Source organism: Dermacentor andersoni, chromosome 7, assembly GCF_023375885.2.
Source record: "Dermacentor andersoni chromosome 7, qqDerAnde1_hic_scaffold, whole genome shotgun sequence".
Lineage (NCBI taxonomy): Eukaryota > Metazoa > Arthropoda > Arachnida > Ixodida > Ixodidae > Dermacentor > Dermacentor andersoni.
In genome coordinates, this window is record NC_092820.1 from 102,477,314 (window position 1) to 102,488,754 (window position 11,441).

Consider the following 11,441-nt stretch of genomic DNA (forward strand, 5'->3'; position numbering starts at 1 on the left):
AACACCACAGTGCTTACGGCCGCCATGCATTGTACTACGCTTTGGAGGTGGCCAGCCTATACTTCCGTATAGCTGCCATATGTCAAAGGAGGAGATTGAAGATTTGGAGCCTAACTTTACTGAGTCATGGGACAAAGCTTCGTGTTGACAGGAAACTTAGGGAAAACCAGTTTCACACTGTCTGCAGACTGTAGGAGGACTGCTGGGCACAGACGTGTGCTGGGCACAGACGTGTGCTGGGCACCCACGTCTGTGCCGCTAGTGCTCCATTTTAGTGTACCCAAACCCGTTCCCTTGCCAAACCAAGCAACGTACTTTGTTGCAACGCTCATGCGCATGCTACTCCCCAGATGCTGGGATTCTTTAACGCTTCAGTTGACGAGAACCGTTGATCTAGTCCCGTGTCAACGGGGTGGTGTCATGGCAGTGATCCGCGTATAGTTGTACATATGTGATTGGGCAGAGTACGTAGATTTACTGAGAATGTATAGGAACCCAGAAAAGTAATGCTAAAACGCTGGGATTTTTTTTATTTTGCAGGATTTAACGGAAGAGAAGGTATTCTTCATCACCGCATGTCTCTCCTCTTGCGCTGTGACGCCCGCCGACAACTTCTTTGGTGGCGACTGCAATAAGGCGATGATGAACTTTGCACCATTCGCCAAAGCTTTCGGTTGTCCCGTCGGTTCAAAAATGAACCCGGCTACGAAGTGTTCCTTCTTCGATTGATTTTACGACCAGGGCATTACGATCTCCATTCTATGCCTCTGCTCCTTCTTCAGTAATGCAGACTCTTCTGTGCTGTGTTTCGTTTAAGTAGTGAATGCATTTGATAGTTTTTGCAACTATCATGTTCTGTGTACCAAGATTTTCTTTCCCGACCGCTTCACTGATATTACGCATCCAGTTCACTGGTTCTTCCATTCATACTCATCCGTCTACGTGTTTACGCCCTGTTGTTTTGCAGAAGTTGGACTTTTGTGTACTTTGTACAAGGAGTGTGAAGGCATTCAAATGTTTGCAGATGTTGACCGACCATCACAATCATTTGCCTCCTTGTATTTTTGACGGTGACCAATCAGGTTGCGTATACTCTACCTGGGAGAGTTTATATTTTCTTTTCGTTTGTTGCCCTGCAGAAGACATACTTGCCTGTTACAAAATTCATTTTCAACATCTTTTATAAACGCAAGAAATGTCATTTCTGAATTTTTATACACCAGAATGGTTCATAGTATTTCCCCTGACGCCGTGGTGTTTAACGCTACAACCATCGTTATTGAACTGCTTGGCGTTATATTTTTTCCCCTTTGAGTGTTTTTCCGGGTAGTTGAGATTGTGGATTTAAGAATGGTCGAAGGACTACCGCGAACTACATCGGATCCTTGGAGATCTTTACCTGGGAGGCGTGGCTGCTCTACACAACGGCGAGATGTTGAAACCGCTGAATGTTATGACAAACATTGTTTTGCTGACGAGTTATACAAGTGCTGCTATTCGTAGTCTCTCCAGTGGTGGTCCCCGACGCCGCACTTTTGTTTTGAACTATGGCGTTTCTGTGCATATGTTAAAGAGAATACTCACAATCCGACACACGCAGTTGTATTGAATACTTTGGTAAGTTTTTTAGCGCGTCTCGTTACTGTAACTGAGAAATGCAGCATACAAATGTGGTGAATTTCAATGGGGTGCTGTGATTGAAAAACATTGTTGTGTTGGCAACCACCTAATACGCAGCATACGCAGCATTGTGCTTGCGAAAGTGCTTGAATGGCGAGAGGTGGTGTAGCTGTTATAGAACAATCCTGTGTATTCCTTAATTGGGCTATAGCGCACGTTGGACTGAATGGTAGAGTTGAACAGTACTCTTCATTGCATTGCACAGTTGGCCTGTGTGATTGTTTTCATATACTTTGGGATCGATGACGGTTTCGGGTTGTTGCGGCGTATATGTCAGCGTTATGGTGCAAGGGGAACACCGGCGGTCTGTCTGCTGCAAAGTGTTAAGAAAAACTGCAGCAAGGTTTGCCCCAGTTTTGTATGCGCCCTTACGTTATTTTGATTGCGAAGTCAGAGTTATCAAGGTAAGCTCCTTTAGTTTCCTTTACGTTGTGTCGTTTGTGACAACGCATGGCTAAGCAAAAATAGTTGAACGTGTCATGTTTTGCCGGACACCCTGTATATGTGCGCATAGAGCACGAACAATTTGCTTAGCTGCTTTTGAAAACTGGAGATACAAGGTGTTGCTGTCACCTGGCAGTTCGCAAATTTACCATTAAAATATGTTTTGGTGCGATGTAATTCGAGTAAAAACATTGCAGTTGTGCTGACGCCCTTGGACAGTGGAGTACGGTCTCTCGAGCTGCAGTTGCAATAAAGCAGCCTCAATTTTGCGATAACAAAATTATTATTCTACGAGCCTCGTCCCTACACGCTTTAAACTTTAACCGACCATGCCTTTCCTGGCTGGTACGGCAAAAATATGAAAATGCATGTCATCCCTTCAAGTACGAATCCTGAGGAACGTAAAAACCAGTTATGTTGCTGGCTTCTTGCAAACAGGGGCGGGCAACATCCCTGCAAATATGTTGCCACTGAGGGATCCTTGTGTCAGTATCCTGACCGCACTCTTCGCTATCGAAGCAGGAAGTGGCGCTAATATGCATTTATATTTGGCCACAGGGCTGTAGCTAGAATTATATTGTGCTTCTGTTCTGTATATGGGATATAGGTCGTTACCTACATTTTGCATGTTCTAAGAATCGACCTCCGCTGACTTACCTTTCCGTGCCTATTGACAACTTCACAGGAGAGAGCGCTAAAAGCAACAGAATAGGGAGAGAGGGTGGCAGCACTAACTCATGACCCAGCAGTGGCAGTGCGTGCTAGGAAGCAAGGCACAGCGAAACAAGTACTGAGGGCTCAGAAACGAGTAAATCTGATGACAATAGGAGACGTAGCATTATTTGAAGTGAGAAAAGACGTAGCATTCAATGAAGCAGAAAAATATACGTTTGACGCTCCTGAAAATGCTGTCCCTGCTGGAGAAGTGTAGCTGCTGCGCTGCCAAACGAGTACACAGGTTCGAGCGAAGGTTTACAGCTTCCGCCTTGCTTTCTATTCAAAAGAGTGCTGGCACGTTGTCTCCAGTTTTAGCTGTAAATTTATAGTGGCCGATACCGAATTTTGTAACACACTACAAAGCTAGTTTGTGTTTGTTGCTGCGAATATTCTGAAAGCGGATGGATTTCTTCGAAGTACGTAGACATGCCATACGGTAGGTTTTTTTCAACATACAACTCGGTGGCGGGAACTATGCGAATAGTATGTAAGTATGACGTCGCACTGGTTCTGCAGAACCAGGACTTGGATGTCGCTCGAAAAACATTTTACGACACTCGGTGAGTGTGCGTGCTGATGTCGCATGTGCGAATTGTTCGCAGGAGCTTTTCAAGCTTCAGCTTCAACTTGCCCACATACACTGGAGTGAAGTGATTAGTGTGAAAACAGCACGCAAGCGTTGGCCAGTTATGCCTGCGATTCTACTTCGATGCCAGGACAACTTGGCATTGATTAAAAGTGGTAATGAAGTAGATACTACAATCGCTTTGCCTCAAAGTTAAGTGTGGTATCGTTATTGTGCCTCCTCGGGTCACTTCTTTATCCTCAGGTTGAAGCTTCCTCTCGGTCTACGTTGACCCACCACAGCCTCACCGCATTGCTCGTGCTACATACAAAGCATCTGCCTAACAAACCGGTCTATTAAGCATATTAAGCATATTAAGGAGCAATCTGGAACCAGTTGTATTCTTTGTAATCAACGCACATCTGGTAGGGCAAATCTAATAGTAATCTCAAATATTTGTATGTGCAAAACCGACTAGTGCAAATAGTCCTATATGCTAAAGGTCAGTGATTAGAGAGCGCATGACACGTAAGCACTTAATTATTTTAGCACAGAGGTTGTTACATGCAGATTTCGGCAAATCGTGCAAGTAGTAATAACATAGGTGTTTGCGCACTATGCCGCTACCGCAACTGTTAATGAAATGTTAATGAAATTTGGAGCGTGACACACTAACAAATAGACTAGCGCCAGAAATTCTGACTGTTAGTTTTGCAACGTTTGTGCGCCACAAGAAATTTGACAGTGGCGGCTTTTTGCATTTCGGAACTCACAACATTCTTCACTTTAGAGGACAAGAATGACGTTGGGCAGAGAGCAAAGTTATTGAAGAATTTGGATTGATTGTATAAGCAGAAGCACCCGCATATAAATTACATCCCCTTCTTTTTCTGGAACCGGAAGCTTTACGCCTGTGCTTTGGTTTACTAAAGTTCGTTGTCAACAGTGTAATGTATATATATATATATTTATAGTAGAAGCACTCTTGCCGTCTCTGTTATGTAGATTTCGGCTATTAACGGTGCAAACATTTCCTGCTAGCTATTTTTAATTCTCACCCTGTAAAAAAATTTTAAATCTTCCTGGCCTCGTTCCATACTTTTTAGGTCGCGATCCTACAGGCACTTGTAGGTCCCTTAGATCTACGGTTATGCGACATCCCTCTATTGGCAGTGTGAGAGAGAGAGTATGTCCAGATTATATTTGACGATATATGTTCAAACCACGCGAAGCACCTTTCTTACAATGTATTAAATTGGTTATTATAACACCCGCCGTGCTTTCTCGGTGGCTGTGGTGTTGGGCTGCTGAGCACGAGATCGCGGGATCGAATCCCGGCCCTGGCGGCCGCTTTTCGATGGGGCGAAATGCGAAAACACCCGTGTACTTAGGTTTAGGTGCACGTTAAAGAACCCCAGGGGGTCGAAATTTACCGAGTCCTCCACTACGGCGTGCCTCATAATCAGAAAGTGTTTTTTTCACACAAAACTCCATAATTAAATTTTTTTGGTTATTATAAAATCACTTATTGGAGCTAAAAATAAACGCTGTCATAGCGACAGATCATTCACAAACACAAGAAGCAAGTCGCAGTTTCCCGAAGAGCGAAGCACTGGTTGCGATAGCAAATTAGTAGATAGCTAAACGAAGAAAGGACAGTAGTTATGTCGGCCGTATAAACTGTAAACATTCGCTTAACAACTAAATTAAAAAGGATAGTGTCACGCGCGCACAGGTAGACATGAACACATCTCGCTCGATGAACGCGGGAACTCATTGTCAAAACGCTGCAGTGAGAAATCGCGGCAGCAGCAGCGTGCGAATTAACCTTCGTGCATCTCGCTTCAACACGAATGAAACGTCGAAAACACCGCGCATACGAAGCTACCGGCCCTACACGCACTCACGAAACATTGCAGATCGCTTTGAAGATGCCCGTGCGAGATCGCAAGTTGGACGCGCCTTCAAGATACGGCGTCCGCACGGCCACACCAATGGGGGGAAACTCCCCGGTTTCGGTGGCAGCAAAGCCCCTTGATAATTTGAAAGTAGCGACACTCTCCTCCTCAGGGCGCTTTCCTCCTCGATTCTCCTCGCCCGCCGGCTGCGCACGGCGCGCTTTTCCTCCTGGGCTCCCGCGGACGGGCCGCAGAATTCTATGGAGGCGTGTTATTTTGGGCCAGCTGCGCGCCCCAGTGGGGTTGAAAATTTTGAGAAATGCTAATTACAGCATCGATAATGCTGGAGACAACGTTTATGAGGAGGTTGGTTTTCTCCTAAAGCCGTATGAACGGGGTATACCGATGTAAAAGGAGCTTTGAGGCGAGTTCTATACTCCAGGCAATTTTTCTGCCACATGATCAGATGCTTTATTTTGTGCGTCTGATCTAGTATTGCTTGTGACACATCCCTTTGTGTGTGGCTTATTAAGCGAAAGCCTTAGACCTCTGTTTCAAGGTCCCGTTGTGAGCTACAGAAAATATCACGTGACCGAAGGAGGGCGGGAAGCGAACCAAAGCATGTGCGGCCGCGTATAAGAGGTGATTAATGATTAGCAGAGTAATGATTGATTAGTGATTGGATTAAGCTGAATTCGGCTGTATTAAGGAGGATTAAGGCGGATTAAAGTCGATGAAAGTTCATTAGGGTGAATGAAGGTGAATTAAGGTGCATAAAGGAGGACTAGGTTGGATTAATGTCGATGAAGGTGGATTAGGGTGGATGAAGGTGCGTTGAGGTGCATTAAGGACGATTATAGTGGATTAGGGTAGATTAAATTGTATGAAACTGGATAAGGATGTTTTAAGAAGGATTAAGGTGCATTATGGAGGATTAGGGTGGGCCAGGGTGAATTAAAGTGAATGAAGGAGGATTAGGGTGGACTAATGTAGATGAATGTGGATTCGGGTAGATTAAGGTGAATTAAGGACGATTATAGTGGATTAGAGTGGATTAACGTGAAGGAGGGAGCATTACGGTTTATTAATGAGGATTAAAGTGCATTAAGGAGGGTTAGAGTAGATTAAGGTCGATGAAAGTGGATTAGCGCGCATTAAGGAGGACTTCCGTGGATTAAGGCGGATTAAAGTGAACGAAGGAGGATTAAGGTAGATGAATGTGGATTAGGTGCATTAATGTGCATTAGGAGGATTATGGTATTCTAATCGGTCTTAAAGCTCAATGAACCCTAATTCACCTTAGTCCACCCTAATCCACCTTAATGTTCCTTCGTCCACCTTAATCCAGCTTAATAAAATCAACCTACATCGACCCTAATGCACCTTAGCCTACTCTATACGGTCCTGATCCTCCTTTATCAACCCTAATCCATCATAATCCGCCTTATTCCTCCTTCATCCACATTAATCCGTTTTCATGCACATTAATCAAACTTAATCCTTCTTAATGGTCCCAATCTACCTTAATAACCATAATCCACCTCTATCAAACCTAATCCAACTCCATGGTCCCGAATCCACCTTAATCTACCCTAATCCATTCTAATCGGTCTTAATCATTCTCTATCAACCCTAATTCATCTTAATCCACATTAGTCGACCTTAATCGCCTTTTATCCACCTTAATCCTCCCAAATCCTCGCTCATGCAAACTAATCCACCCTAATCGGTCTTAGTACCCTTTCATCAACCCTTCACCTTAATCCCCCATTATCCGCCCTAATACTCCTCCACCCACCCTTAATCTTTATTCATGCATCTTAATACTTCTTAATGCACTCTAATCCACCTTAATCTCCTTTACTACACTGTAATCAACCTTAATCCTCCATAATCCACCTTATGTTAATCACTAATGATTCATGAATTAATTTCGTTAATCATTCTCTTATACAGGGGTGGACGTGCTTTCGGTAACCTCTGGCCTTCCTTGGGTCACGTGATACTTCTAGTTTACAACGCGACCTTGAAACATGGAGATCTAAAGGCTTTCGCCTTAAAACTTAAAAAAAAAGTAAATGTTGACTAGCTAACGCTCATCACCTGCAGTACCACGGCTATACTTGCCACTAATTTTTTCACGGCGCAAAGCAGAATCTATAATGCTGCACTTCCGGCTGAATAAATGTTAGCGACGTGCGAGGTAATGGAGCCGCCCCAGAATATTAAGCATACTGAACACAACCGCAACAAAAACGTTGGGGAGCAGGCCGGAAGAATGAAAAAAAAAAGCTCCATTACGGGACGCTTTGCTACGAGCTATAAGAAAGACGCCTCAGCTCGCAAACAACGCTGCTCTTTGTCGGAACAAAGTTCTTTCGGCCAATGTCATGCAGCCACTGCTTCCTGCGGAAGTCGTCACGTTTTCCATGTGGTATCGTAAAAACGGCATAACCATCTTCAGGCTTCTTGTTGCAGTTATATGCGCAACAGCCCGGCATAGCGCTAGCACATAAAGCAGGAAACGCAGCGTACAACGTTCGCTACGCCGAGATAAAGCGCCGAGCCAGCCGTGTTCAGGAGGAAAATGGAGCGAACGAAAAAGAAAAACACAAGCAAAACTCAAGATCCGCGCGTTTCCAAGGGCAACGGCAGGGAGACCAATCGTCGTGCAGAAAAACGGGGGCAAAACTGGTTGCCGCGGGGGAACTCGCAAGGGGCGAGGAGGAGGCGAGGAGGTCGCGCGGCGGCGGCAGAGTTCAAAGAGTGTCGCTACTTTCAAATTATCAAGGAACTTCAGGTGGCAGAGGTAATTGGCGCCACCTATGTAGTGGGTGAACCCAAAAATTCGTTTCCCTTGCATGGCCTGGTAGATCGTCGCGCGCACGCGCGCCGATCCAGGTGGCCAAGCCCTTCCCACCCGCTTAACTCCTCTCCCCACGCTCTCCCTCGCAACTCCCTCACCTTCGACTGTCTACGCGCCCAGGCCGCCGTGCCATCCCCGCCGGCCCGGCGCCAGCTTAGTTCATTTTCGTTATCTACAGTCATCGAGATGCGTGCGCGGCGCCGGCGGCACCGCGCCAATTTAACGCGCTACATGAAGTTGCATATTTCGCTATCTGTTATTATCGGGAAGCGTGCGCTGCGTGTGTTTGCCGGCATTGTCAGTTTCGTCAGTTTCGTGGCCCTCGGTAACTGTGCTAGCGCTCCGCGATGTTTCGCCCGTTCCAGGACTGCGCGCACCGCACATGCGTTCTGCAATGGTGTAAGAATACCTCGAGAACGAGCCATGCAAGTTTCTTCCGGGTGCCTAAAGAGAGGTGAGTGGGCAGTTGGCTTCCCGGCTTTCATTTGTGCTAATTAGTGTGCGCAGTCATACATAACCGTTCTGGAGTGAGGCAACATTTAATTGCAAATATGGCTGATTTGATGATGAACATGTTGCAGTAACACCGTTATACCAACAAGCAGCGAACACAAACCACTTGAGACATACTGTATAGTTTCACCTTTGCGTCTCTCATATAACCACGTGCTTGGGTGTGCGCTTTGTATTTGTCTCCTGCTGAAAACTAGCTATCGTATAAAAACGAGTTTCTGAGCCTCGAGGTAGATGTATCACAAGTTGTACTGTGCCGAGACGACGAAACGAGTTTTATGCATGATGCGACTGCGCACTTTATCACGTTAGAATTTATGCTTTGCACTTACGTTTCTTCAGGGTGGAAGCGTTTCTCAAGTACTCTGGGAGGCAGGAGATCATGGGTTTGCCCAGGCAGAAGGCCTGCAACTACAGAATCTGTTCGGCGCACTTCACGGATGGAGACTTCTTGGGCCCGGCTATCGCGGACAACAAAACCAAAAACCGACTATCGCGGACAACATCAGTCCCTTTACACGTAAGTATGAGGCTCGGAGCAGGAGCTATGGCGCTTTAAAGTAACCTGGGGCCTGACGAACCAACCGACTGAGCTATCTTTCCGGGCAACATCCAACGGTGACGAGTTCAAATCACCTGTTATGTTCCTTTTTTTTTCTTTCTCTTTCTTTCTTTTTCTTTCTTTTCAATGTTTTTTCCTTTATTTTATCACTGTACGGGAACCCTCCTAAAATAAAAAAAAGGAAAGATATATATCTTCAATTATGTATGGCCACACATGTGCAGGTCATAAATACCAGGTTCTCAAGCCTAGTGCCATCCGTGCGGTATAACCGAGCTCAGATTGGTCCACCTTGACTGATCAAATAGGGCACCACTGTAGGTTAAATGAGGCGTACAACTCCTACGGGACCCGCCGTGGTTACTCAGTAGCTATGGTGTTAGACTGCTGAGCACGAGGTCGCGGGATCGGATCCCGGCCACGGCGGTCGCATTTCGATAGGGGCGAAATGCGAGAACACCCGTGTACTTAGATTTAGGTGCACGTTAAAGAACCCCAGGTGGTCGAAATTTCCGGAGTCCTCCACTACGGCGTTCCTCATAATCACAAAGTGGTTTTGTCACGTAAAACCCCATAATTTAATGTTTAATTTAACTCCTGCGGAGACGGTAGAGTATCCGCCTCCCGTGCAAGAGGACCGTGATTCAAATCCCGGTGCCGCACATTTGTTCACCGCAAAATACAAAAAAAATACCGTGTGTTGAGAACATTGCACAAACAGGCCTGGAGTGCGGCCTGATCCCGGTGACCAGAACCGGTAACGCACTCTCTCACCGGAGCAGGATTGGCCACCCTGGTGCAGTACTTGGCCGCAACCTCCTACATGAACACAGCAATCAATCCCCGGCCCTCAGTCCCCAGCAGCTGCGAAGCAACTGACCACGGCGGCGGTCAGACCTGCGACGCTGCAGAGGGTGCTAAGAATCCCTGGCTCCGGACAGGCCGTCATTGGAATATGAACCTGGCAACGTTTAACGCTAGAACGTTATCTAGTGAGGCGAGTCTAGCAGTGCTGTTGGAGGAATTAGAGGGCAGTAAATGGGATATAATAGGGCTCAGTGAAGTTAGGAGGCCAAAAGAAGCATATACAGTGCTAAAAAGCGGGCACGTCCTGTGCTACCGGGGCTTAGCAGAGAGACGAGAACTAGGAGTCGGATTCCTGATTAATAAGAACATAGCTGGTAACATACAGGAATTCTATAGCATTAACGAGAGGGTGGCATGTCTTGTTGTGAAACTTAATAAGAGGTACAAAATGAAGGTTGTACAGGTCTACGCCCCTACATCTAGTCATGATGACCAGGAAGTCGAAAGCTTCTATGAAAACGTGGAATCGGCGATGGGTAAAGTCAAAACAAAATACAGTATACTGATGGGCGATTTCAATGCCAAGGTAGGCAAGAAGCAGGCCGGAGACAAGTCAGTGGGGGAATATGGCATAGGCTCTAGGAATAGCAGAGGAGAGTTGTTTGCAGAACAGAATATTATGCGGATGATGAACACCTTTTTCCGCAAGCGGGTTGGCCGAAAGTGGACGTGGAGGAGCCCGAATGGTGAGACTAGAAATGAAATCGACTTCATACTCTGCGCGAACCCTGGCATCATACAAGATGTAGACGTGCTCGGCAAGGTGCGCTGCAGTGACCATAGGATGGTAAGAACTCGAATTAGACTTGACTTGAGGAGGGAACGGAAGAAACTGGTACATAAGAAGCCAATCAATGAGTTAGCGGTAAGAGGGAAACTAGAGCAATTCCGGGTAAACGCGGGTAAACGCGGGTAAATGACATCTTAGTTGAAATCAAGAAAAAGAAATGGGCATGGGCCGGACATGTAATGAGGAGGGAAGATAACCGATGGTCATTAAGGGTTACGGACTGGATTCCAAGGAAAGGGAAGCGTAGTAGGGGGCGGCAGAAAGTTAGGTGGGCGGATGACATTAAGACGTTTGCAGGGACAACATGGCCACAATTAGTACATGACCGGGGTAGTTGGAGAAGTATGGGAGAGGCCTCTGTCCTGCAGTGGGCGTGACTAGGCTGATGATGATGAATAAGGTGTTTATGTATTGTCTTCCCCAGCCTAAACAAACCTGGATTAAAACGCGCTACTCTTTTCAGAAGCGCTCTCACTTGCGCCTGCTTTGCCTCCGTAGCTTTCCCTTCATAGCCACAGAAAGTTGTCCGCGAGTATAGC